Source organism: Apium graveolens, unplaced genomic scaffold, assembly GCF_009905375.1.
Source record: "Apium graveolens cultivar Ventura unplaced genomic scaffold, ASM990537v1 ctg1572, whole genome shotgun sequence".
NCBI lineage: Eukaryota > Viridiplantae > Streptophyta > Magnoliopsida > Apiales > Apiaceae > Apium > Apium graveolens.
Genome location: NW_027417306.1, coordinates 22,071 through 31,288, shown reverse-complemented (window position 1 = coordinate 31,288; position 9,218 = coordinate 22,071). Strand labels below are relative to the sequence as shown.

At 42.3% G+C, this 9,218-nt stretch overlaps 1 non-coding gene across 1 annotated transcript; it reads right to left on the bottom strand.

Annotated features, from left to right (window-relative positions):
• Window positions 1-250: 250 nt before the first annotated feature.
• LOC141699957 (small nucleolar RNA R71) lies at window positions 251-357 on the bottom strand. The gene has a single exon (XR_012566175.1). It is a non-coding gene; the product is annotated as a small nucleolar RNA R71 (small nucleolar RNA).
• Between the last annotated feature and the right edge of the window lie 8,861 nt (window positions 358-9,218).

Below are 9,218 nucleotides of genomic sequence, written 5' to 3'. Positions count from 1 at the left end.
GAATTCTGTTTCTTTTGGAGGAGCGGCAACTGAAGACCCCAACATGCACATAAGGAATTTTGTCGAGATCTGCAGCACTTTTAAGTATAATGGCGTGACTGATGAGGCTATCAAGTTGAGGCTTTTCCCATTCTCACTAAGGGACAAGGCTAAAGACTGGTTACATTCTGAACCAGCTGGGTCCATCACTACGTGGCAAGATCTTGCGCAAAAGTTTTTGGTGAAGTTTTATCCGATGGCAAAGACTGCTGCTATGAGGAGTGCTCTTACTCAGTTTGCGCAGCAACCTACAGAATCTATGTGCGAGGCTTGGGAACGTTACAAGGAAATGTTGAGAAAATGTCCACATCATGGAATGCCGGATTGGATGGTGATCACTGGTTTCTATAATGGTTTGGGGGCCCAATCTCGGCCCATGCTCGATGCAGCAGCTGGAGGCGCTTTATGGGCTAAAAGCTATACTGAGGCGTATAATCTTATAGAGACGATGGCTGCAAATGAGCATCAAAACCCCACTCAGAGGATGACGTCAGGCAAGGTAGCAGGTATTCTGGAAGTTGATGCAGCCACCGCTATTGCAGCCCAGCTCCAAGCGCTATCAATGAAGGTTGATTCTCTGGCTACGTATGGAGTTAATCAAATAGCTATGGTTTATGAGCTTTGTGCAGGTTCTCATGCTACGGATCAGTGTTCTCTTGTAAACGAATATGTTCAGTATATGAATAATTATCAGCGATAACAGCAGCCTGTGCCAGCGACCTATCATCCTAACAATAGAAATCATCCAAATTTCAGCTGGGGGAATAATCAGAATGCTATTCAGCCACCATATCAGCAAGGAGTGAGTAAACAGTTTAACCCACCTGGATTCCAGCAACCATGGCAGTATGCTACAAGGCAATCATATCCTCAACAGGGAAGTGCAGCTGCACCTACTAGTGCTGATTTTGAGGAACTTAAGCTGTTGTGCAAGAGTCAGGCGGTTTCTATCAAGACCTTGGAAAATCAAATCGGTCAATTAGCCAATGCAGTGCTCAATCGTCAACCTGGCACTCTTCCCAGTGACACGGAAGTACCAGGCAGGAAGGAAGCTAAAGAGCAAGTCAAGGCTATTACCTTAAGGTCTGGAAAAGTAGCTGATGCTGAAAAGGCAAAAGAAGTAGAAGCTGAAATTAGAGGTGAAGAATCTAAGCAAAAGGAGAAAGCGGCGGAACCAAGGAAGACTACTGTTGAACACACTCTGCCTGAGGCTAATACAGGGGAGAAACAGCTCTATCCTCCACCACCTTTTCCTAAGAGATTGTAGCAACAAAAGCTGGATAGACAGTTCGGAAAGTTTCTGGAGGTGTTCAAGAAACTTCACATCAATATACCTTTCGCTGAGGCTCTGGAACAAATGCCCAGTTATGCGAAGTTTATGAAGACTATTCTTTCAAGGAAGGTGAAACTGGATGACCTTGAAACCGTTGCTCTCACGAAAGAATGCAGCGCTGTTCTGCAACAAAAGTTACCACCAAAACTGAAAGATCCAGGAAGCTTCACCATTCCATGCACCATTGGCAATCTAACTTTTGACAAGTGCCTTTATGATTTGGGAGCAAGCAGTAATCTGATGCCGTTGTCAATCTTTAAAAAGTTGGATCTGCCTGATCCAAAACCCACATACATGTCGCTACAATTGGCTGACCGTTCCATTACTTACCCAAGGGGCATAGTTGAGGATGTGCTCGTCAAGGTGGATAAGCTCTTCTTTCCAGCAGATTTTGTTATTCTGGATTTTGAGGAAGATAAGAAGATCCCCATAATCTTGGGAAGGCCTTTCTTGGCTACTGGCCGTACCTTGATAGATGTGCAAAAAGGTGAACTTACTATGCGGGTCCAAGATCAGGATGTGACCTTCAACGTATTCAAGGCAATGAAATTCCCTACAGAAGATGAGGAGTGCTTAAAATTGGATGTGATTGATTCTGCGGTTACTTCGGAACTCGATCACATGTTAATGTCTGATGCATTGGAAAAGGCCTTAGTGGGGGATTTTGACAGCGATGATGAAGATAGCAACGAGCAATTACAATATCTGAACGCTTCTCCCTGGAAGCGAAAGCTGGACGTACCATTTGAATCTCTTGGTACTTCTGACCTCAAGAACGCTGAAGGGAAGCTCAAACCATCAATAGAGGAAGCACCTACCTTGGAGCTCAAGCCATTACCTGAGCACTTGAGGTATGCTTTTTTAGGTGATTCATCTATGTTACCTGTTATTATTTCATCTGACCTTTCAGGTAGTGAGGAAGACAAGCTCTTAAGGATTTTGAGAGAATTCAAATCGGCTATTGGATGGACCATAGCAGATATCAAGGGGATAAGTCCTTCATATTGTATGCATAAAATTCTGCTAGAGGAAGGTAGTAAGCCAACTGTGGAACAGCAGCGAAGACTGAATCCCATCATGAAGGAGGTGGTGAAGAAAGAAATTCTGAAATGGCTAGATGCAGGCATCATTTATCCTATTTCTGACAGCTCATGGGTGAGCCCCGTACAATGTGTACCTAAGAAGGGAGGTATCACTGTGGTCGCAAATGAAAAGAATGAGCTCATCCCTACTCGAACAGTTACAGGATGGAAAGTATGCATGGATTATAGAAAATTGAACAAAGCCACAAGGAAGGATCACTTCCCTCTTCCATTTATTGATCAGATGCTTGACAGATTGGCGGGACATAAGTATTTTTGTCTTCTGGATGGGTATTCCGGGTATAATCAGATTTGTATTGCACCAGAGGATCAGGAAAAGACTACCTTCACTTGTCCATTTGGCACATTTGCTTTTCGCAGAGTTTCGTTTGGGTTATGTGGCGCACCGGCCACCTTTCAGAGATGTATGATGGCTATATTCTCTGACATGATTGGAAATAACGTCGAAGTGTTCATGGATGACTTCTCCGTCTTTGGACACTCATATGATGAATGTTTGAATAATCTGCGCGCCGTACTCAAAAGATGCGTGGAAACTAATTTGGTGCTCAATTGGGAGAAATGTCATTTTATGGTGCGTGAAGGCATTATCCTTGGGCATAAGGTCTCTAGCAAGGGTCTGGAGGTGGACAAGGCCAAGGTGGGAGTCATTGAAAATCTTCCCCCACCTAATTCTGTGAAAGGAATCCGTAGTTTTCTTGGTCATGCGGGTTTTTATCGGCGCTTCATCAAGGACTTTTCAAAGATATCTAAGCCGTTGTGCAATTTGCTTGAGAAAGATGTGCCTTTCAAATTTGATGATGAATGTTTGGCAGCATTCGAGACTCTCAAGAAAGTTTGATCACTGCACCAGTTATTACAGCACCGGATTGGACAGAACCGTTTGAGATGATGTGTGATGCAAGTGATTATACGGTAGGTGCAGTTCTGGGACAGCGCAAGAAAAATCTCTTCCATGTGGTCTACTATTCGAGTAAGACTTTAAATGGTGCCCAATTGAACTACACCACTACTGAGAAGGAGCTTTTGGCTATAGTCTTTGGTTTTGAGAAATTTCGATCTTATCTGCTTGGTACGAAAGTAACAGTATTCACTGATCATGCAGCTATTCGCTATCTGGTCTCCAAGAAGGATTCGAAGCCGAGACTCATTCGTTGGGTGCTTTTACTTCAGGAATTTGAGTTAGAGATCAAAGATAGAAAAGGTACTGAGAATCAAGTAGCTGACCATCTCTCTAGGTTGGAGAATCCCGATTCTACTTCACAAGATAGGACGTTAATCAATGAATCTTTTCCGGATGAGCAGTTGTTTGCAATTCAGGAGGAAGAACCATGGTTTGCAGATATTGTAAACTATCTCGTCAGCAATATAATGCCTCTTAATTTAACATCCGCTCAAAAGAAGAAGTTTCTGTATGAGGTGAAGTGGTATATGTGGGATGAACCATATTTGTTTAGACAGGGAGCTGACCAGATCATCAGGAGATGTATCCCGTTATGTGAGACGGAGGGGATATTACGAGACTGCCATTCCACGGTTTATGGTGGACACTATGGCGGTGAGAAGACGGCAGCTCGTATTCTGCAAGCAGGTTTTTTCTGGCCTACTTTGTTCAAGGATGCTCATCAGTTTGTTTTAAGGTGTGATCATTGCCAAAGAGTGGGAAATTTGTCAAGGAAGGATGAAATGCCGTTAAATGTGATGCTTGAAGTCGAGGTCTTTGATGTATGGGGAATCGATTCATGGGGCCTTTTATCTCGTCTTGCAATAATCAGTACATCTTGCTGGCAGTCGATTATGTCTCAAAATGGGTCGAAGTTAAAGCTTTACCGACAAATGATGCAAAGGCAGTGCTAAATTTTCTTCATAAGCAAATTTTCACAAGGTTTGGAACACCTCGGGTAATCATAAGTGATGAAGGATCGCATTTTTGCAACCGTAAGTTCACTTCTATGATGCAGCGTTATAATGTGAATCATCGAGTAGCTACTGCCTATCATCCGCAAACAAATGGTCAAGCGGAAGTGTCTAACAGAGAGATAAAGCGCATTCTAGAGAAGGTTGTTTGTCCGTCAAGGAAGGATTGGTCTTTAAAGCTCGATGAAGTTGTTTGGGCTTACAGAACAGCATACAAAACTCCACTTGGGATGTCACCGTTTCAGTTGGTGTACGGTAAGGGATGTCATCTACCTGCGGAGCTTGAGCATAAGGCCTACTGGGCATTGAAGAAGTTGAACCTGGATTTAGATGCAGCTGGTAAGAAAAGAATGCTTCAGCTTAATGAATTGGATGAATTTCGACTTCAAGCGTACGAAAATAACAAAATGTATAAGGAAAAGGTGAAGAGGTGGCACGATAGGAAGCTACATCCAAAGTTATTTGTGCCAGGGCAAGAAGTTCTCTTATTCAACTCTCGGCTCCGACTTTTTCCTGGGAAGTTGAAATCAAGGTGGTCTGGACCTTTTATTGTCAAAACTGTGTTTCCACATGGAGCGGTGGAAATTTTTGAGAATGATCCGGACCAAGCATTCAAGGTTAACGGTCAGCGGTTGAAGCACTACTATGGGGACATGGCAAACCGAGAAGTGGTTAGTGCCATTTTGTTGACTACTTGAGCAGGGTACGAAACGTCAAGCTAATGACGAAAAAGAAGCGCTGCGTGGGAGGCAACCCATGAATTGTTGTTACAGGAACCCTTAGAAGTTAATAACCTATCCAAAAACACAAAAAAATCAGAAAACAGGGGCTGAAAAAAAAAATCCAGTGACCCCCTGAGCGCCCGCTCAGTTTTGCTGAGCGACCGCTCAGGGGTCGAGTACCAGAATTTTTTTTTTACAGTTCAGAAAAAACAAAAAAAAAACAAACACAAAAACAGTTTTAGCCCATAAACCCACGATTTGTTCCCACTACCCCATCATTTTACTCCTTAATTCCCAAACCCTACTCTAATCCACACCCTATATATACATACACATATCCTACATAACTCCCACAAAACTTCCTACACTTAAACCCTCTCACAAACATCAAAAAAATCAGTTCTTACACACTTTTATTCACGAATCAATGGCACCCAAGAGAGCACGCACTATTGATAGCAGTAGCACAGTTCCTACTGTTGATTCATCGAGGGGTACTGCTGCAAGGCCTCGGTTAACTGACAGAGCTGCGGAGGAGGAGTACACTAGGCTGTTGGGTAAGCCAATTCTGAAGGAGAGGGGGTTTTTACCATCGGGGAGGGATGGTGAGTTGCTGCCCATGATTGCAGAGAAGGGGTGGATAGCTTTTTATGAGTCACCCGAAGCAGTACCGATGAACGTTGTTCGTGAGTTCTACGCAAACGCGAAGGCCGAAAAGAATGGGTTTTCTGTGGTCCGTGGGCTGACGGTTGATTATCATCCTGCGGCGATTCGCCATGTAATTGGACAGCGAGAGAAGAAGCCCGAGGAGGAGAACTGGAATGAAAAGACTGCTGAGGATTTTGACTTGGATTTGATTTGTGCGACTCTCTGTTGACCGGGCACAGTTTGGACCTGCAGGACCGGCACTAATGAGTATCGTCACTTTCCGGCAATCGCCATGAACAGGTATGCCCGTGCATGGAATGCATTTATTTGTGCTAATATTTTGCCTTCTTCGCATGCACACGAGGTCACAGTTGAGCGAGCACAGTTGTTGTGGGGAATTCTGAATGAGGAATACTATGTGGACCTTGGTGAGTTTATCTACCAAGGAATTCTGAAGTTTTTGAGGGGAGCGAAGCATATGAACATCCCTTATGCATCTACGGTTACGAAGCTATGCCGAGCAGTGGGAGTGAACTGGCCGGCTCATGAGCAGTTGCAGTTGCCAGCAGCTCCGATTGATTCTGGCACTCTGAATGGGATGCAGGAGTGGACCGGTGGTGAGCCTGAGGAGCATGGGCTGGGTTATCGTCTTCCAGGAGGGCATCCAGCACGAGGTGCTACTATGGCTAGGCCAGGGCGTGATGAGGCTGGTTCTTCGAGAGCTCAGGAAGGTGCTGGGATGGTTGATGCCCAGTATAGGAGGCTTTCACGGCGGATGGATGCCATGTATGAGACGCAGAGCAGGTTTGCTCAGGAGCTCACCCTTGCATTAGGGACTGCTTTTCGAGGCCTTGGAGCTGATATCCAGTGGCCAGTTTTTGGTGAGGACTCTGTATACCCGCCGCCTGATACTCCACCCACTGAGGGTGATGATGATGATGACTCCGAGTAGGTATACCCTGTGTTCCTTTCTACTACTTTCACTGAGGACAGTGAAGATTTTTAGTTTGGGGGTGGTAGTTAAGGAATATTGTGTGTGTGTCATTTAGTTGCATATTCATAATAGTTTAGTTCATATAGTTACATAATTTATGCCATTTAGTTTTTTTTTATGGATGTCATGTAGCTCATGCATTTACCATGATCCCTTTTGCAATGATTTATCGACTGAATTGTGATATTGATGCGAGTGTAGTGATAGCATTAAAGTGATATTAAGTTGTGTAGGTTGATATGCATGCTAGAAACAATTGTAAGTCCACTAAGTCTTAGAGAATACGTAAGGGCTAGATTGTTGTTATGATTTGGTTGTTTTCAAGGTCAATCTACTTATTATGCTTAGAATTCGATTATAGGTTCTTAGTGATAAAGACATGAAAAAGAAAAATTTTGGAAAAAATATGGAAGTTGTTGCTAGTTGTGGCTAGGCGTCAAATGACTAGTAGCTGGCTCGCATATGGTGCGAGTAGTCTAGGGTTGAGCAAGATGGAGCGAAACACACTTGCTCAGAAGTTAAATATATATATATATATATATATATATATATATATTTTGCATAATTGATCAAGAGTGGGCTCTTTGGTATTCGAGTTATTAAGTTCTTAGGGGACTTTGTGCCTAGCGACCTAAGGCTTTTAGAGTCTGGGATCCGCTAACCTAACGCTCGTTACATGGATATCATTGTATAAGTCTTTTGTGGACCTCACTCATTGCACGGTCAAATAAGCATTTGAGTTGTAAATAAAAAGCACGATTCCGTAGTAAGCTCCAGAGTTCTTGTAGTGTTGTATATCACTTTGTGCCTAGAATTTTTTTATTCTTTGTATAATCGTAGGATTGCCTTGAGGATAGTCTAGTCATAGTAATTGGTCTAGTTCCGAAGCATATCTGCTAAGCATTTGCACACACCACGTTTATGGCTGTATGTCCGTTTGCATGAGTTTCTTGATCTTTAGTTGTCTAACTGCATTCGTTAAGATGTGACAATTTGGTTGGTTAATTGTAGTAAGGGGGATCGCTGCATTTTCATATAGATTGCAATCATGCATGTTTTTATTTGTTTTTTAGTCTGTGACGCTTGAGGACAAGCATCGATTTAAGTTTGGGGGTGTGATAAGTGGCATTATATACCACTTAGAGCGTCTTAAAATGGCTTAAATTGGTGTCTTGAAATCAAGTATTTTGTGTATTTGATGCGTTTTTCTAGTGTTTATGCATTTCAGGGTTTTAGTTGCATTTCGGGGGAGGAATCATCAAGAATAAGCCTTGGCATGTGTTCACCATTGCGAGAGGAAAGAAACGGGCAGATTACGGCGAAGAAACGGAGCGAAATCAGAAATTTTCCAGAAGAGGTCTGAGCGCCCGCTCAGCATTGCTGAGCGGCCGCGCAGCAAGCTGAGCGCCCGCTCAGCTATGCTAAGCGGCCGCGCAGGGTCGGGAAAAAAAGATAAATTATTTTAGGACTTCTACTTCTGTTTGGTTTCCACTTCTATGTAATCTGAGTTTTATGGGACTATTATATAAGTAGATTTGAGACGTTTTTCACATATGTGGGTTGAAGAAGATTGTGTTTTTTATGCAAGGAGCAAAGGAGATAAGGAAGAAGACCGATTTAGCACACCGCAACGAAGAGGAAGCATATATTCTTGTGATTCTTGTTTCGTTGTAGCGTTGGATGCTAGTTTTCTTGCTTTGAACTTATTTACTCTTGTGACGTATTCTGTTTTAATATAATTAGTTTAGTTATTATTTTCTTGTGTTTGTTTATCATGATTTCCATTGAACCCATGATGTCGATAAGTGCTATTATGGGCTAATCGTGATCATGGGGTTGCAACGGATTTATTATGGAATTCTTTAGTTAATTGTTTAATACTTTAGTGTGTGATGATTGCATGATATCTAGTATTGGTTGTGCGTATTCGTCTTATGTGCGTCGCGAACATATAAGATAGGGTGTTAATCTCTTGTGAAGCGACGGTGGATCTTGAGATTTAGAACTTGCCATGCTAGCATAGGTTCATGTACGTTGTGCATGATTAGTGGGTAACTCTAACAGTTTTATTTGCCCTATGTAATAAAAAAGAATAACTTGTGCTTAAATCGTTGTGTTGTCAATTTCTGTAGACATATGGGAACTCAACATAATTGATGACTATTTAACTTCTATCTTAATTGTGGATGCTTGGTAGAATGATATTAGTACAATGAAAGTTGGCTTTTATCAGTTTCGTGTTATTCGATTAATATCATCACTGTCACATGCTAAAGGTAATAACAATGGCTATAGAAGGAAGTAATAATGAAGTTGTGATTTCATGAGTGTTTTATTATTGATAAATTGAAGTGTTAGTTAAGTGATTAATTAAGTAGTTAATCGTAGTTAATATTTAATCAACAATTTTAAGTGTTATTATCTTAACATTGAGAAGTAATCATACATTGGTGAGTGAGTTT